This window comes from Rousettus aegyptiacus, unplaced genomic scaffold (genome assembly GCF_014176215.1).
Source record: "Rousettus aegyptiacus isolate mRouAeg1 unplaced genomic scaffold, mRouAeg1.p scaffold_m13_p_2, whole genome shotgun sequence".
Lineage (NCBI taxonomy): Eukaryota > Metazoa > Chordata > Mammalia > Chiroptera > Pteropodidae > Rousettus > Rousettus aegyptiacus.
Window position 1 is genome coordinate 46330907 of NW_023416295.1, and position 19241 is coordinate 46350147.

The 19241-nt window shown below is 37.6% G+C and overlaps 1 long non-coding RNA gene across 2 annotated transcripts in view; it reads left to right on the top strand.

Moving 5' to 3' along the window:
• The window catches only part of LOC107505099, a 48535-nt gene extending 31026 nt beyond the window's left edge, over positions 1 to 17509 (top strand). The window contains exon 7 of one of the 2 annotated variants that reach the window (XR_001595631.2): positions 17132 to 17509. This is a non-coding gene — a long non-coding RNA (uncharacterized LOC107505099). Of the gene's footprint in view, positions 1 to 687; positions 955 to 17131 lie in introns of those variants that run through there. The other variant, XR_001595630.2, reaches the window with a different exon arrangement.
• The last annotated feature ends 1732 nt before the right edge of the window (positions 17510 to 19241 follow it).

Here is a 19241-nt window from a genome sequence, read left to right on the forward strand (position 1 = left end):
AATAAATCAACTAAAAAGGTAATATAATTATCACTTGATTAATTCAGAAAGCTACAAGATTGATAAATAAAAGCAAATATAGGTGAAAAGAAAAATGTTAAAACCCGGATAGTGACAGAACGTCCAGGAACTAATCGTGCCTTGTGGAGGATGCCGGTGTTTTTGGACTGTCACATAGTTATCCCATAGTCCTCTCGTACCATGGTGAGGAGAATCCTTGCAGGGGTCTGCGGATAGACGTCCTGGCCTTTGTCCTCAATGCAGACAGCTCTGGTCAGCTTCAGACTTCCTTTAACCTTCCAGAAAAGTGGCCTGCAAGGACTCTGGACAAAGTCACTTCCCTGCTTTGGCAGAATGACAGAGTACCTGCATCCAGCAGGTGCCCTGACAAGATAAGTCATGTCATCCCTTGTTTCTTTTCTATTTCTCTTATCTGCATGTTGCATGTTTTTAGAATAAGCAAATATTTGAGAAATATTCCATCATGTACTCTTGCATTATTTCAACTTATTTATCCATTCGTAAGGCTGTGTGTTGCACAACTTCGAGGCCATAAACACACATATTATACAAATTGGAGGCCCCTCTGATCCTTGATAGCAGAGTTTTAAACCATGTCTTTGATTATGTCAGTTACACATCCCAAAATTGTCTTGGTTTTCCTCCTTTTTCTTCTCTTTTTTATAGACACCTGGTTGGGAAATTGTTCAGTTGTGTTTTCTCCTGGGATTTTGGCATTCAGATTGCTGGAAGAGGAATGCCATAGACAGACACACCTGTGGCTTCAGTATTCTGTCTGGTGTTCTGGCAGTACAGAGCTGGAAGAACAAGAACATCTGGCTCCCTCTCTGTTTGCTGAGAGGCGTTTGGTCCATGAGGAGAGTACATGCTTTGTTCAGATCTCGGCTCAATTATTTACCAACCGTGGACCACGGGCAAATTTCGTAATTTCTCTAAATCGGCTTTTAGTAGTTTGTGGCTCCACATTTAAAAAACACACACACACACAAAAAACCCATGTATTCCCCAAGGAGGAACAAGGATTCAGTTAATTTTCTGGCATTCCCCTATTTTCTTTGCTCTCCCTAGTCATTTCTGGTTCTGCCGGAGGGCATTGCCTTTACTACTGTTTCCCCAGATCAACCCAGTGACACTTTTGTTCACTCAGTTCTCAAACTTGGCTCCTCCCTTTGTTGCCAGTTCTGGTCCCAAGGTCCTGTCAGAAAATGCTGTAACCGTGGTCTGAGGCTAAGTGCCTTGCAGTGGGGTCAGAACATGGAAGGGAACCACATCTCTCCACTTTTCATGAACACTTCTTTGCAGTAGAATGTGACTGCTCTATATAAATTTACCGGATTCTGATGTTTTCCACTACATTGCTTGCTCCTGGATAATGAAAACATGGATGTTTCTTTTTGTCTTTCTGATGAAATGTAACTTTCCTTTGGAAAAGATGCTAATTAAAAAATGATTCTTGCTGATTAAATTGAAGAATAGCTATATAGATTGATTTTCTAACCTAAATATGAAACTCTTTGTTGTGACTTGGTCATGTGTTCATTCACCAGTAATTTCTTGTCTTTGATTTTTAAAAAAATCAAATTAATACCATACACTTTTAGAACAGTTTAAAAATTGTTGCTCTTAAGGAAGGGGGTTTGTCTTTCTTACCATTTAGCTACCCTTTAGGCTGGTAGCTTATAATAACAGAAGTTTATTTCTCACAGTTCTGGTGGCTGCGAAGTCCATGATCAGGGCACCAGCATGGTTGCATTCTGGTGAGGGCTCTCTTTATGGCTCATAGCTGGTGCCTTCTTGCTCTGTCCTCACATGGTGGAAGAGGCTAGGGAGCTTTCTGGAGCCTCTTTTCTAAGGCACTAATCCCATTCGCGATAGCTCCACTCTCATGAATTAAGCACCTCCTAAAGGCTCTACCTACTTATACCATCACATTGGGTATTAGGATTTCAACATGTAAATTTTGGGGGGACACAAACATTCAGACCATAGCAGGAATTAAATATCATTTTTAGTAAATTTGAAAAGAATATATGTCAATATAAAGAAAATTAGAAATACAGAAAAATATAAATAAGAAAAATTTTCTTCTATCATGCAGAGATAACCACTTTTTGGTAAATATTCTTTTTTATTTGAACATATATAACAATACAAATGTATTTTTTTAAATTGTATTATAGTCTTATAACTAGTTTTCACATTATAACATCAGAAATTTTTGTCACTAATAATTCTTTTACAGTATAATTTGTTAGTTGTTTCTTTTTAACTTTGGTTTTTTGTTCATGTCTACCATGGCATCTACACCAAGATTATGAATATGGTCTCGTATGCTGTCTCCTAGATTAAACTTTATTGTTAATTTTCATATTTAGCTTTTAAATCCACCTGAAGCTTATTTTTGTAAATATGGGGTTTGAGGCAGGAGTCAGTATTAATATGTTTTGCATATGAATTTCCAGTTGACCATGTACCATCATCGAAAAGACCACCCCTTCCCCACTGTGCTGGGTCACCTTTGTCATAAATCAAGTGACTGGTTATGTGTAGATCTGTTTCTGGACTCACTTATGTTCCATTGTTCTATTCCTCTATTCACAAAATTTACTTTGTCTTAGTAATTGTTGCATTTTAATAAGTCACAATATAATTCTTCCTGGAAGTATTCTTTAACTGCATATCACAAATTTTGATATGTCATATTTTTGCTATCGCTCATTTCAAAGTATTTTTAAATTTCATTGTGATTTCTCCTTTGTTATGCAGTATTTTCAGAAGTGTATTGGTTAAGTTGTAAACATTTGAGGATTTTTATATTTATCTTTTTGTGACTGATTTCTAGGTTAATTCTATTGTGTTTAAAAAACATGATATGTGTAATTTCAATCTTCTCAAAATTATTTTGATATCTTCAGAGGTAGGCAAATTTAAATTTTAGTGAATGCTCCATGTGCACTTGAAAAGTGTATAAATTCTGTAGTTGTTAGCTGCACTGTTCTTTATATATTCAAAGTCAGATTATATAATCATGTTGTTCTAATACTCTACGTCACTGTTTGTTTACTTGTTTACTTCTTCTATTAGCTTCTGAGAGAGGATTGATAAAATCTCTTACCACAATTGTGAATTTTTCTATATATCTTCAGTACTACCAATTCTTGCTTTATATATTTTGAGGCTATAGTAGTAAATGCATAAAATTTTAAATTGTTATATCTTTCTGGTGAATTAATCCTTTTATAATTATGAATGATCCTCCTTATTGCTATTAATGATCATTGTATTCACATTTACTTTGATATAATATAACAACACTAATTTCTTTTGGTTATTTGTTTAGTATATGCTTTCCCATTTTTTCTTATAGACATCGTATGTCCTTATTTTTAAGGTATATCTTTTTATAAGCAGCATAAGGATTTTAAAAAGTTGAGTCTGACCAGCTTTGTCCTTTCATTAGAATATTAGTTATTTTTAAAATAAATATTGATACATTTGGGTTCTATCTACCATTTTGCTGTTTGTTTTCTATTTAACTCAGTTGTTTTAGATTCTCTCCTTTCTTACTTTCACTGAGATTAATTGAGAAGTTTTTATTATTCAACCCAACCACCCTCCACCACCACCCAAATAGGTTCTTTTTATCTTCTATTACTCTGTTAGATTTAACCCTAGAAATTATAATATATGACTTATTTAAACATGATTTATTCAAATAAATCATAAATCATACTGTGAATTTCACTCTCACCACTTTGCGCAAAGACCCAAGAACTCTTTAACTTCATTTGCCACCTTCTGTCTTATGCTATTGTTGTCATTCATTTTAATTTCACATATTTTTCAACATTATATTCTGAAAAATTTCCAACATAGGAAAGTCGAAAGAATTTTACAGCAAACAGTCTTTTTATACTCACCACCGAGAGTCCACCACTGACATTTTACAATTGTCCTTTTATTATTATAAAATGTTTCTCTCTATTTTAGTAATACTCATTGTCTTGAAATCTCGAGGTAACTGAATTTCTTCTTATGCATCCCGAGGGAGGAATACACCTAACCCTGTTTCTTAGCATAGTTCTGTTGGCAGCTGTTGAATGAACTCTTGAGGATTATTAGAGGTGTATCTCTGCCAGGCAGATAACAAAACATAATTCTCAGATGTAGAAACAAAGCCAACTGACCTCTTGGAGGGTGAGTTTAGGAGATATCAAAGTGGGGATACTAATGTAAGAATTTTGCAAAGGCCAATCTGGGAGGTGTCCTTATCACTAATATCTATGGGAAGAATTTAACCCGATGATTTATTGGGAAACTAGATCAAAATTAATGAAAAGGATCTCTCCAAGAGGGGCAAGTATGTTGTTGGATGTAGTCCTGTCCTTGCTTGCTAATTTTCTTTGCTTAATTAATTAATTCAGGAACTCTCTGATTGACTAATTGTATATCCTTAATTTTATAGTTGGCATTGCTGATGAGATGATGTATGTTGAATTACTGTAAGCAAAAAAAGTTGCTTTGCTTTTGATTCCGATTCATCCTAATGATACATGTTCATGTTTTATTGGGCTTGAGCTAAATCATTACATTAGTGGAACTGCCATCAGAGATTGCTATAAACATTTCCGTTACACTAATTGCCATGATTTAGTCCAATTCTATGAAAAAACTAAAGAGCAAAATGACCCTCTTATAGACATTCTTTTTGTTGTTGTTTTTCTTAGAATACAAAAATATACCCATAATTGCCTGGTAGACACAGCATTTAATCTATAAAAATGGAATTTTAAAATAAAATGATGGCAGTAGTTTGACCTGAAGGTGGCGTATTTGATTTTAAGAAGGTTATCATTTATGTTTCTACGATCTTGAATTACAGTTATTTTTTATTGTCCTTTTTTACCATGTAGACACCTTCTTTGCTTACGCAGAATTATTTTCCAGGACATTGTTGTCCTCCTGGCATTGTCACTACTCTACCCTCCACCTTTGGATCAGGTGTCTAGTATGGCAAGCCATCAGATGTCACAGTATTTGTCTGAACTCCCCTCAGATCATATATGAATGAATAGGTGCACAGGTATGTGGTGAAAGGAGCTTGACTAACCCTTAATAAAAGAGGCGATGGTCTACAGCCATGCCACCCTGAATGAGCCCAATCCCATCTGATCTTGGTAGGCTCGGGCCTGATTAGTACTTGAATGGGAGACCACCTAGGAAGACCAGGTACTATAGGTGTAAAAGATAAAAAAAATAAGGGATTGTAATCTGACAAGGTCCTTGCAATCTGTGAGGTCAACCAAGGGTTGCTTCGCTTAAAAGAAAAAATGCTTTAAGAAGCAACACGAGTCTATTATACAGATATTTGCATTTTAAGTTTGAGTTTCTATTGTAATGGCCTGCTTTCCTCCTAAGTAAAGGAATCAAAGAATACACTGGAGATTATGTTTTTGGGTAGAAGCCCTTGAAATCACATCCCAGTCCTATGGAGAATTTTTTATTAGTGAGACTCCCTTTGCTTCCTTTCTCTTTCACATTATGGAGTGCCAGACCACAGAGGGCCATGGTCAGGTTCAGGTTCAACTTCCTTGTTTTCTCTGCTTCAAGTCCAGCTGAGAGAAAAGGATCTTGCATACTGAATGCACATTCCATTTCCCTCTCAGAACCAGAGCCAAAACCTAGCAGCAGAAAGCAGTTGATTTATTCTAACATATGCTTCATGTAACTTGAGATGTTGAAAAATTCTGATAACTGCACCAAATTGAATACAGTCAGCAAATCCCATGGTCACCCGACATGTGTAATTTAGACGAGTGGATTAGTCAACCTGAGACTATGTACCTTCATGCATGAATATGGGGGTGGGTTGCCAAGATACCCTCAAGAATGTCCTATATACCTATCGAAGCAGGAATCCAAAATTAGAAAAATGCAAATGGCTGTGGTACATTCATGCAGTGGAAGGATGGGCCCTTGCCAATTTAGCAGACTCTCCTCTAAAGCCCAAGGCTGCAGCTTCTATGAAGTAGGGAAGCTGTGGGGCCAATTAATAATTAGAAGAGGAAAAAGGATTCCAATCGTAAGAGCTACTATAAGTCCTTTGGAAGGAGCTGGTGTACTGTCTAAATGGGTAACAAATTGATGAAGGGATGTGCGTGATGGACAAGAAAGAACAATCCCGATATTACTTAAGCTCTCCGAGTAGCCAAGAATCATTAGATTTGCAAATATTTCATTGGCTTGAACTTAGTCTAAATGATACCATTTCATTCTTTCTCTCTTTTACTCCTAAATGTGGTCGTTTACCTGGAGCAGATCTTCTCAGATTTCTAAGTAAATATGAAACTCTATTTTACCCTATCCCTAAACATATGTATAAGCTAGAAAGGAGAATTCCATTTGGGATTCTGCCTACTTTTCTTTAATTCTTCTGCTAAAACTTTTTAAGTCTATGCACAGGATCTGCTGCTCTACCCTGACTCCAGGATTACACTTTAAGACTTCTTCCAAGAAATGCTTTGATATCCTTTTAAGTCACAAATTGAGTAGGTTTGATATCAAACATTATCACAATTCTGTGCTGTTTTCTTTGCATGGGAGAATTCAATTTCACCATTATGAACCCTGGGTATCAGCAGGTGTGCCTCTCATTCTCTCTCCTTCATTCCACATCCATGAATGGGGAACTTCTACATGGACTATGGTATTGTGCAGATGAATTCCACCGTTTTGTGGAGGCATTTCCTATGGAATGAAGTAAACACCATCGTTCAGGGTACTCTACAAAATAAGTTGGAAATCTGAGGGGGATAAAAGGAAAGTGATCCATGTCAGAAATCTGTTTTTAAAATATAAACTTTTATGAAAGAGATTGGCCTTGCAGTCAAACTCTGTTTTGTAGGAGTCCAGAGTTTTAGAGTTCTTTATCCACATTCTGTGAAAAGTCCTTACAATGAGTGACAATGAGAAAAGTCCTCGATGATTCTTTTACTTGAATTATTGCCTTAAAAATTGCAACTATAATAAATGTCAGCAAATTCCTTGTCGGGATAAGTGACTAATCAATTATTTTATAAATTACAAAGCCTACATATGGAAATATTTACTCAATTTATTTACTGTAAGTATTCACTTATTTGTGCTGTTTCCATTTTGTTATGTAATGTAGTGCTAAGAATGGCCAATAATAAAAGGTACTTCTATTTCCATCGACAGCAATTATTGAGATTGATTCAACAAACTCTTCGTGGAATTCTACTACCATCAGACACTGCTAGAACTTAGAGAATCAAAGATTCTAAATGTCATGGTCCTGTTCACTAAGAGCTAATAATTTGGAGGCAGATAGACATGTATGTAGATGATTTTCAATCGCGTGGCAAATACAGCTCTAGATGTACACCAGGGTTTGTGGGACACAGCTGGCCAGTGTGAGTCAGGCAAGACTTCTTAAAGAACAGGCCCCATGTGGTAAATAACTTTGTCTGTACATTTTTTGAGAAAAGCTTTTATAAGTTACAAAAAAGAATCCACCTCCAATTGAACAGTGGGAAAATGTGTTAAGAAAAAACGAGATGAGATGAATTTTATAGTTAGTGGCTATGGAAGTCCTCCCAATCCAGGGTGGATTTGGGGTGGGAAAGATCTGATTGTGTTTATAGGTGGAGAGGAAGAAGTCAGGGGAGAGGAGAGAGGAAGAGGGAGAAGGAGGGAGAAGAGGAGGGAAAGAGAGAAAAGATAGAGAAGATATTAGAGAAGGAATCAATAATAGGTCACGGGCCTAAGAGAGCAGGGCACTGAGGTTAAGAGGACAGGTGATGGATTGACCTTGAGCAAGTGCAGGATTAACTCTGCAGGATTAATCCCTTTGAGATTGGAGGGAAGGGTGACTGTGGCTGTGTGCGTGTGCGTGTGCGTGTGTGTGTGTGTGTGTGTGTGTGTGTGTGTGTACAGGGTAGAACGTTAAGACAGTTTACTTCTGATTGTCATACTATCTGTTACAGACTGAATGTTCGTATCCTCCCAAACTCATGCTGAAATCCTAATCCCTATATGATGGTATTAGAAAGTGTGGCCTTTGGGAGATGATTAGATCATGAGGTTGGACCCCCCTCATGAATGAATTAATGTCCTTATAAGAAGGGACAAGAGAGAGCTTACTTCTCTCTTTTTCTGCTTACCTCCATGTGAAGATATAAAGAGAAAGTGTTCATCTGCAAACCAGGAAGCAGGTTATCATGAGATACTACATCTGCTGGTACCTTGATCTTGGACTTTCCAGCCTCCAGAACTGTGAGAAATACATATTTGTTGCTTAAGCCATTTAGCCTGTGGTAATTTGTTATGGCATCCCCAACTGAGTAAGACATTATGCAACATTCAATAAATAGATACCTATCAAGGGCCTACTATGTATCAAGCACTGTTTTAGGCATAGTGGATAAGCAATAAACAAATCAACTGAAATTCTGCCTCTTGAGGGCATAGATAGAAGTGTGCAATGTAGAAATGGGGGACCCAGATAGGGCTGTACCACACTCAGCGATGAGGCTGTAGCACTAGCTGGGTAGGACAGCATCTCGTGATCTCTAATATCCACTAATTTGCTGTAAGATCCACCTGGGGATATTTCATTCTTGATCATTTGAACAGGAGTGAAGTAGATTACAGTGGCTAGGTTTTGGGATGCTTGTCTAGTCCATGACCTCTTTTTCTAAGGACTTCCCTCAACCACATGTGAGAATGGACCCAGAAGACATGTTCATGTTATGTTGACTGTGACCATTCCCCTGGCATTGTCAATTCAAACAGGAATGGACACTCGGCTTAATCTGAATCACTCAGATTTTCTTCCCTGAGAATTTGGAATTGGTCCTGAGAGAGCTACTCTGTTTCTGCAATTGCTTTAATTAAAGATATGTAAATTGAGGAACTGTGAGTGTGGCCATGCTTGTCTCTGTGTATAGAGGAGTATTATCAAAAAGCAATCTAGGGGAAAAAAGAGAATTAATTATGACAGGAGTGCAGTGAGAGGTCATTTAGCGAGAGAGAGAGAGAGAGAGAGAGAGGGAGAGGATTTATTTATACTTTTTAAAGCTGTTCTGTGTAGAAGTTTTGGACTATATCTCTGGACTGTATATTGGGGTAGACATTTTTCTGGTATTTCAGACACAAGCTAAGATAATGGGACGTAATTGTCAATCACACTATGTGCATGTTAAAGGGGTCTAGTTGGCATTTTCTAACATCAAGACCAAGGCTTAGCTCAACATTGTCTCCATTCAGGGAGGTCTGTTAGGGATGATCACAATTAGATTTAGCTTTAAATATGTAATTAATACTTGAGCATGTGAAAAAATCCATTATCATTTTTATAAATTTAATTATAAAACATATTTCATAAAATAAAGTTTTTGTGACTTTATGTGCACCTTTTCAAAAAGAAAAAAAAAATTAACTGATCAACTAGCTAATGAATCTTGTTTTCAGTTTATACTTTTTAGGAGAAATTATGGTGTTGAAAGCTACAGTGGGTATATTGACAATGGTTAATCCCTGGTATGTGGGAAGCATTAAACTTTCAGAGAGCCTTAAAGCTCATTATTTTTGGTAAGAATTGAACATAATTTTAGATTTTTCTAATGTCTCATTAAGAGTGCATTTTTCATTATACTAATAATCAGCCAGTCAACCAGGGATGACAATTATTCTTTTTAAAAACTCTGAGTTAAGAAAATAATACATATTCAAGGAATACCTATAAATTTCATGACTCCATTTTGGTAGTATTCATATCATTAAACAGACTTCAAAGGCAGAAAAGATTTTTTGTAAGTGGAATTTTAGGGTGAGTAGTAAAGCCGGGTCTAAGAATTAGCTTTCCCATTTTATGTCAAAGGTTTTATTCTAGTATTATTTATTTCTTCAACCTTAAGAAATGAAAGTGGAATTTAGTCTAATTTAAAATACTTATTATAAAAATAGTTCAAACATATATAACAGAATAAATAGTAATGAATCCTTACATATCCATCACTTAACAGTTGTTCATATTTTGCCATATTTGATTTACCAGTCTTCTTTTCTGCTGAAATATTCTAAAGTAAATTCCAAACATGTGACTTCACTCTCAAATACTTCAGTATGCATCTCTGTACACATAAGGCCTTTTCTTATATTATCACTGTGCTTTTATGGCACTCCAACAATAATTCCTTCATGTCATCTAATATCCTGTCCCTATTCAATTTTCCCCAGTTGTCCTCTCAATTTTTATTAATTGTTTTGTTCAAATGTGGATCCTGAAAGGGTCCACATGTTGCGTTTGGTCCTATGTCTTTTACGTCTTTGAATTGAGAGCAATTCTACCCTTCCTCCGCTTTTTTATTCATACCATTGTCTTAAAAAGACTAATCCTATAGAATGGTCCACATTCTGGATTTGTCTGATGTCTTCCTCATTACATCTTTAGGTTCATCCCTTTGTCTTTTGTATTTCTTTTAATTCTAAAAGCTTCAATAAATTTGGTGAAATATTTTGCGTTTTGCTTCATATTGCATCACATCAGGAGACAAAAAATATCTGGGTATTTTAAGTTTAGTGATGCCAAGATTGATCAATGAGTTCAGCTGGTGACAGCTAGACCCTCTGATTATAATGTTGAGGTTTCCTCTTATAACTGGAAGTAATCTGCCCCCAAAATTTAGTTCTTTATTTGTCCTTCACTCTTAGCATCTATCAATGTTTGTTTCCTGAATTATTACTTCAAGGGTTACGAAATGATGATTTTATAGTTCTATCTTTTCTTTATTATGTATTAACTGGAATTCTTCTAAAAAACTTTCCTTCATCAACTATCACTATTTGGTTGTTCTGAAATATATTTCATATAATAAAGACAAAGTAAAGGTTGAAGTCATTTCTTTACTTGTAAATTTTCAGAGTAACAGTCCATTGTTTTTAAGCATTGGCTACTAAAATTGTTTAAATAGTCGTTGTGATTCATTAAGAGAATGGTAAAATCCTTAATCCCTGGGCCCAAATGCTGTGTGTCAGGAATGAACTTCTCATGAAGACTCAGTCTTTATGTAATTATAGATAAGAGGGCCATTTTTAGGTACTTTTATAGAATGGACTGCTCATTCTGAAAAGTTTTGAATGTAAAATTCTATTCTTTTTCCTTCAAGCTCATAGATATTTTTTCCTCTCCTCTTTTAGTCATAAAACTTAAAAAATCAATTTATGCTCTTTATAGTGTATATAATATTTGTATAGGAAGGAGAAACATTGCAGTAAGGTGGAGTAGTGGGGATGTGAAAATGGAGATCTTTGGAAATTTTTCTGGGTCCTGACTGATTCACAGTTTAAAGGATATTCTTAAAGCAATGGGCCATGTGGCATTCCACTATTTCAAATATTTTATTTTGGAAGAGAGTTTAAATTAGAACATTTCTTCAGCTGTTACGTTGAATGTCAATGTTAGATAACCAGATAGCCTTCTCTACACTTATTAGCATCTGTAGAGCTTTGCTGTTTACATAGAAGGGATTTGACAGTTTCTGTGATTCCAAGAGTTGCGATTTCATGGGGAGTCTTTCTGAGGCAAAGGACTTTTTGCATTCCAGGATGTTTGCCAGGACATTTATCTTTCTCCATGCATTTTGTTGACAATCGCCCTCTTAGCAGGTGACAGGTGTGAAACCCTGCTTTTAAATCAAATTTATTAAAGAGCTCTGTGAATATCTTATTAGGATTGTAGCAAACTTCAAACATGTCTAGTGGCAAGGAGTATTGTTTGCATAGGACATGATAGCTCAACTTATTGCATGACCAGCTATCCCTTGACCTCCATATCATGTTCTAAGAAGCTCGGGAGAAAAGCATGTTGTAGTCTCTTCCCGAATCTAGGGATACAAACAAAAAATAAATCTTTCTCTTCCTTGGTAGTTGTAAATAAGGTACGTGTGTTTAGTCTGGAGAAGTATTCCTTTCTCTGAGAGCAGTCATGGCAGAAGTTATATTCTGTGGAATCAGGGCAGAATGCTGACAAGAAGGCAAATGGCACCCGTGTGCTGTACTTTTTGCAGATTTGATAGTGATACTACACTCTCAGCTATGGTATTAATTCTTTTTTTAAAGGCAGAAGAGAAAGACATCTTGGTGATCTAAGAAATTTTTAAAAGCACCTAAAGGTTGTAATCTTCATGGCAATATGGAGAAAAATCGTATCTTGTTGTATTAATATAGTGCATATTCTGGTGTATTGTGGCTCTCATCTGGAGTCTAAGCCACATCCATGAATGGAATCAGAAGTGTTCAGGCATTCCTGGAGCTCCACCATCACCTCCCCGGGCTGTCTGACATTGCTGTGGTCTTCCAGAGGCAAAGGTGACACAGCACAGAGGTATAATGCTGGACTCCAAGGTCACAGTGCCTGTGTTTGAAATCTGACTTTACCATTTAAGGACTGCATGACCTTGGGCAATTTACTTAACTCCTCTTTACATCAAATTCTTCATCTCTGTAGAAAACATCGTAACAGTTCTTAGTTATTGTGAAGTTCAAATAAGACAATAGTTCTAAAGTGCTTAGAACAGTGCCTAATGCTTGGTATGTACTCAATCAATGTTGGCTTTTCTTCTTTTTCCATTATCGTTATTGACTGGTGGGAGTGGGCTGGCCAAGAGTTGATATGCACAAGGTTTGCTTGGGCTTACATTCTGGCTTTGGCATTTCCTGGTTGCATGGCTTCACACAAGTGTTTTAACCTTTCCATGCCTCAGTTACCTTTTCTATGAAATGGAGATAATAATAGTATGTATGGCATAGGGTTGTGCTGATGATTAACTGATTAAAAATTGTAACAGCTTTTGAAGAGTTCTGACAATATTTGGCACACAATAAATATCAGCTAAGGTTTTTCATCGTGGTTGTATGAAGAAATGCGGCCAGAGGAGAGGAGATTGGGAGATTGACACACAGCTAACTCATGCCTGATCCTTGAAGAGATGGGTGTCACAGGTAGATGTAGCAGGAGTAATTTTCTTTTGGGGGCCAGGTGACGAAGTATAGCACGAAGGGGAGGGTCGACCCCCACTATTAACAGGAGCAAGGAGGGGTTTTCGTGCCTTGAAAACTGCAGAAAAGGTGGTCCTAGTTTGGTGCCTGGGAACCTGCAGGGCATTGCTGATAACGGTGGTGCCGCTGAGGGGAAGGGGTGGTACCTGGCAGGAAGGGGCTCATTGGTGGGCCCTGGGGTAGGGTGAGTCAGGTGCCAATATGCAGCTTTGCAAACATCAGAGCTCTGACACTGAGAAGAGCTGAACAGAGCAGGGAGAAAGAAAACAGTGGTGACCATGCTGTGACAGGGAGCACATGTTCCTGAGCTAAGGAGACAGCATCCACAGACTTCGAGAAATAACGGGCTGTGGGAGTGCGTGAGTTCAAGTGCTTAAAGAAAGGGCCTGGCCTGTGAAGTGCAGGCAGAACGCCAGTGTGGTTTTTCACTTGTGAGCTTTATTCACCTCCTTAGCAAGGCCTGGTCTATATTTGGGAACCAAAGTTCCAGACAAACTCAGACGAGTAAACAGGGTTGTCGGCTTTAGCAGGGGAGGAAGTCATATTGTAAAGAAACCTGATCAATTATTTAAAAACATCAAACCTGTAACCTCAAAGGTGTGTAATAGAAGCAATATAACCACATAAGGTGGGTAGGTTAACCTCAAAGGGTCTAGTCATGTTTCGTCGAGGATTTTTTGAGATGTATGCCTTCACTCATGCATTTAGCAAGTACTCACTGAATGCCCATTATATGCTACACACTGTTCTAGGAGTCAACTGTGTTTCAAATACAATGCCTGCCTTTTAGGCCCTCATGTTCTATGGGAAATACAGATTAATAAACAATTAAAGCACATAGGCTATGCCTATGTTCAGCTTTAGTAGAAGTTGCTGAGCAGTTTTCCAAAGCGGTTGTAACAAGTTATATTGTCGCCAGCCATGTATGAGGTTTCTCATTGCTTCATATCCTTGCCAACACTTAGTGTTTTCTGTCCTTTTAATTTTTGCCATCCTGTGGCGTGTGTAGTGCTTTTGTATCACGGTTTGAATTCACGTTTCCTTAATGAAATAATGAAATTGAGCGTATTTCCACATGCTTGTTTGCATTGTGGATATATTTTTTTTATGATGCGAGTGCGAAAACCCTGAAGTGGCTGCTGGCCAGGAGTGTTGAGCTAATCATGGAGGAATAAGAAGAGCAGAGTGAGAGAGGGAGAGAGCAGCAGGAGAGTAGGCCAGAGAAGAAATGGGAGAAGCACGCGGTCTGGTGAGCCATGTGAGACTGTGGCTTATTCTCTGGGTGGAGAGCTTTGGGCAAAGGGTGGGGTGGTCTGACTTATATTTTAATAGGACCACTGTGAGGTAGAATAATGGCTCTCAGAGATGTCCAGTGACCTAGTCTGCAGAACTGTGGCTACGTTACATTACATGGCAAAGAGGAATTAAGGTTGCAGATGGAGTTAAGGCTGGTAATCAAGTGCCCTTGAGATAGGGAGATTATCCTGAATTATCTGAATGGACCCAATATAATCAAAGGGTCCTTATAGGTGGAAAAAGGAGATAGATGAGAAAGAATAAGAGGTGGCAGTATGAGAAGGACTTAGTCTAATACTGCAGGCTTTGAAGATGGAGGAAGGCAGCCATGAACCAAAGAATGCAGAGGGTAGGGATGGGTAGGGGTGAACTCTAGAAGCTGGACTAGGCAATGAATGGGTTCTTTCCTCGAGCTCCCAAAAGGAACACAGCCCTGCTGACATCTAAACTTTAGACTAATGAGATCCATTTTGGCACCCAAACTCCAGAACTACAGGATAATAAATTTGTGTTGTTTTAAATCTTTAAGTTTGTGGTTATTTATTACAGCAGCAATAAGAAAGTAATACAATTACTATGGCTACTGTGTTGAGCATGGACTCCAGGTAGTGGGCAAAAAAAGAAGAAAGAGAATAGTTAAGAGCCACTGTGATAATCCAGGCAAGAGATGATAGCTACTTGGATCAGAGTGAATATAGTTAAAAAGTTATACCTTATAAGGAAGAAGACAAACAAAACTACAAAAATGAAACTGACTTTTTTTTTTAGAGTCCCTACCACATGCCAGGCTGATTGCTAAGCACTTGACTTGTATTTATTTTTTTCTTTTAATCCTCACAGTAACCACATGAGGTAGGTACACCACCGTCTACGTGGCATACAGGAAGATCGTAGAGGTTAAGTCACTTGCTCAAGGTATATAAAGTGTACCCAGACTCTAAGATGCCAAATCTCTCTCTTTGTTCTCCCTGTTAACTGAATTATGTTTAAATGTTTGTATTTAAGTGGTCTCAGCTATGTCTTGGAGTGTTTCGGAAAGGGTGGACTGGAGGTAAAGCAAGAATTGTAAGAGTTCTCCTAGAGGCAGGTGGTCCTCCATACACAAAAATAAGGGTGACAGACTCTGGCTCCTTTCCAAGAGAGATCCCCCCTTTATCATCATCCTCACATTGTCTGGGCTTGATTAAACCAAGGAAGCCTCTGGGTTCTCTGACAGGTTTAAACTACTAATTAGAATTTAAGAAGATAGTGGCTGTAATCTAAGTTAGTGCGAAGAGCTAATCCAGGATTTTTTTTTCTGTCAGAGTTATTGTAGGATTATTCAAAGTACCTGATTAGAGAAGATAAATAGTGGAATGGGCCTCACACCTCTACTCTGCTGTGATGGTACGAAAATTGCTTAATTAAGGCTTATTCATAGAGACTAATTCTACTGGCTCCCATGGAGTCAAAGAGGTTCGTGGTTCATTCAACCTCTTTTGATCCAACAGTAAATCTTATAGGTACATGCAGATGCTAGAACTGGCTGCTGATGTGTGGACGAGTTTGGACCCTGAGGTAGACAGCACACAGGCATCTGTCCTACCCGTAGTCACCTGCAGTTGTCCTCACACATTTGTTGTGCCTGTAGCTGCTCTGAAGACTTGCTTGGGAAAGTTCAGCTGATTGGGTCTTTGTCTCTAGTTTCTGAGCCCACATGCCAGTGAGAGCTATTGGCACTCTGCAGAATTCTCTAGGCTTTACCTACTGGTGGGTAACAGGATGATTTTGCAATACACCAAACGTCTAGTCCAGGCCTGTGTCTTGTTCATTCTAGTGTCATTTTCACTGCAGGGGAAGACAGTCTGTGTCCTTCCAGAGTAGGAGCATTCTTACCAACTCCTTAGTTGTTTTTGTTTTTTAAAATGTCTCTTGAGCAGTCCAACTCCCAGTGGTGTTTCCAGAATGGAAGTTTACTACCTTGTAGTGAACACTGACTAGCAAGCACTAGGTTGGGTCCTTCACAGGGGAGGTTTTATTGAATTCTCACAATGGTTCTGGCACAAGTAGATATTACTGATCTTCCCATTGTGTGGATGCGGGGACTGACATCCAGGTAAATTTTGTAATTTGCTCAAGATCAGCAGTGACCGTGGTAAGCAGGAAAGTCATCAGTCTTCTAAGTCACATCACCGATTTTATTATAGAAAAAGCAAGACTTTCTCTAGGGCACTGGTGTCATTGGACTGAGATGTCAAATTACACAGAAGTACAGTCTTCCCTCTGGTTGTGATGATCTGGAACTCTGCTCTCCTAACTTCTTGCTATAGATATCTTGAAGTAGAGAAGAGGGAAAAGACAGAATAAGGTGGAAGGAGAAAGAAGGACATTTGTTCCTAAAGGAACCAGTGTCTATAAGGCAAAGAATTCAGAAGTCTTCTGAGCCGTGAGTGGCAGACATGCTTTTAACCCAGTAAAGGAGACTTGAGAGGATACCAAATGGTGAATACGTTGCCTTTTACATCTCATTTTCTCATTCACAAAATTGAATAATTACATCCTTGGGGAAGAAAAAGCTACAGCATTGAATATACAGTATGCAATTGATATCACTACAGGTAGCAGATTGGATTTAACAAGCCATATGGGTTGTAATTGTCTAAGTATGATTAATTCATAATGTTTGTTCATTTTATGCTTTATATTATGATTTGTTATTATTTTATTTAATTACAGTGTAAGTCCTTTTTTCTAGGCATGATCAAAAATACTTGGGGATTTTGATATCCCTCAAGTGACAACAAATAACTTCCTAATATTTCTGGACTTTATCTGGGACTTGTTTCTGTTGATGGAAGTTCCACAAAAGAGCAAAGTGAACTTGGAGCAGATGGTGTGTCTGTCCGTTGTAGAACTCCACTTGCAGCCTCAGGAAAACTTTATACAGAAGGTGGGAATAATGGCTTTCTGCTCAGTTTGTTGTAAATTCTAAATGGGTGATTGAAGGCCATAATGATAACTGTTGTTGGACGCCTCTGGGCTTCAACATCTGGCAGATGCCTTTACTGGCTGACAGCTGTTAGCCTTGGTATTGTGATGTGCTGCCCAGAGCTTTTGTTTTAAATAGGCTGCAGATTATGCTAGAAGCAAGTATCACCAATTCCTGTATGCAGACAAAAAAAAAAAAAAAAAAAGAACAATTTTATTTTCAGGATTAACTTTACCTTGGTACATTTAGTAAAAAGAGAACCTTTTGCATATTGTTATGGAAATACTTCAGCTTCTTATCCTCATAACCCAAGATTTTTATTACCTTTTTAGCACAAGAATTTAAATTAATATTCTAAACCCTATTTAGCCTCTGTCAGAGACAAATCCAAATTGCTAACAAGCACAAGATAAATTTAGGAAAATTGGCTTATGTCCTGAGATTAGGTTCAAGCTGAATCAGTAAAACTCTTATAATAAAAAAAGAGAACAATTTGCATTCTGGAGGTAGCAGATTGAAGGGGTAACATTGAAAAATATGGTAATCTGCCCTGGAAGAAGCAGTTTCTCTATGATTTAAAAGTGTGGAATTTAAGAAATAATACCGGCAAGATGTTTGGAGTAAATATTTCTATCACTAAGATTATGCCAAGATATTTTAAATGTAGGTTTTGGGTGACTAACACAATTTAAATAAGAATAAAGGTAACATTTGGAAACAAAATTATCACTTGAGGGCTTTTACATTTTAGAATAGTATTCTTTCTCATCAATTTTTTCAATATTTAAAAAGTAATTTTTAATTGCTTTACCCAGTTTTATTTTCTTTCACATTTTAAAAACATTGTTACTGGATTTAAGGATCATGGACTTTTGGATTCTTTTTTCTTTTCTTTTTTTTGGTAGAAGCAAAAGCTATTTTGATAAGAATCAGAGAGAGAGAGAGAGAGAGACAGAGAGAGAGAGAGAGACAGAGAGAGAGAGAGAGACAGAGACAGAGACAGAGACAGAGATTGAGAGAGACAGTGAAAGAGAGAGGCTTGAGCCTGTGCGATGTGAACTTGCTATTTCAAGAACTAAGGTGGTTGGCAGAGTCATGGTCTGAAATGATCCAGCCTATAGCTACATACTTTCCATGTAAAAATACAAGTCAGAGTTTTGAGGTGAAGGAAAAGGAGGTGGTAATGTCTCCTCTGAGAGCTTTTCAGAGAAAGAAGCCTCAGTTTTTAGAGGCAACAAGGAGAATATCCTGGGAGAGTAGAAGTAGAGACAATTCTAATATCTGGAAATGCTTCCTCTTTGTTAACTCAGAAGGCAAAATATTCACTCCTTCAATCTTCAGTGTCCCTGCCATGTCTACTACCAGAAACTGTGTAGCTTTATGTCTTCCTTCTTTGTGAAAATGCCAAACCTCATCATCAAGGGAGATTTCCTTTATGTGTCTAAGTTGCTGGGCACACTGTTGATGATGATGATGATGGTAAAGATCATGATAATGGTGCTACTGAGGAGGATAACTATCCTTACATGAAATAGGAAGCAAACTGTTTTTTAAAGAGCCCTGTGTTTTAGATGTCCTTACAAGTATTAAAACATATTTTAGGAACTCCACCAGTAAGACCGAAATTTCAAATCAGCTACTTCCAGAAAGCAACTTCGAAAGAGTCCAAAGTTGATATCTGCGTTAATGATGGATCTAGCTATATAACTAAAAACCTGAATCAAAGAAAAATGAAAGATAGAACTCATTAGGTAATAAGAGATTGGCATATGCTAAGCATCTTTAGTGTCTTATCCCACTTAATTCTTATAAGAACTCAGAGAGGGAGGTGTTATTTTTATCCCTGTTGTACAGACATAGAAGCTGAGCCATATAG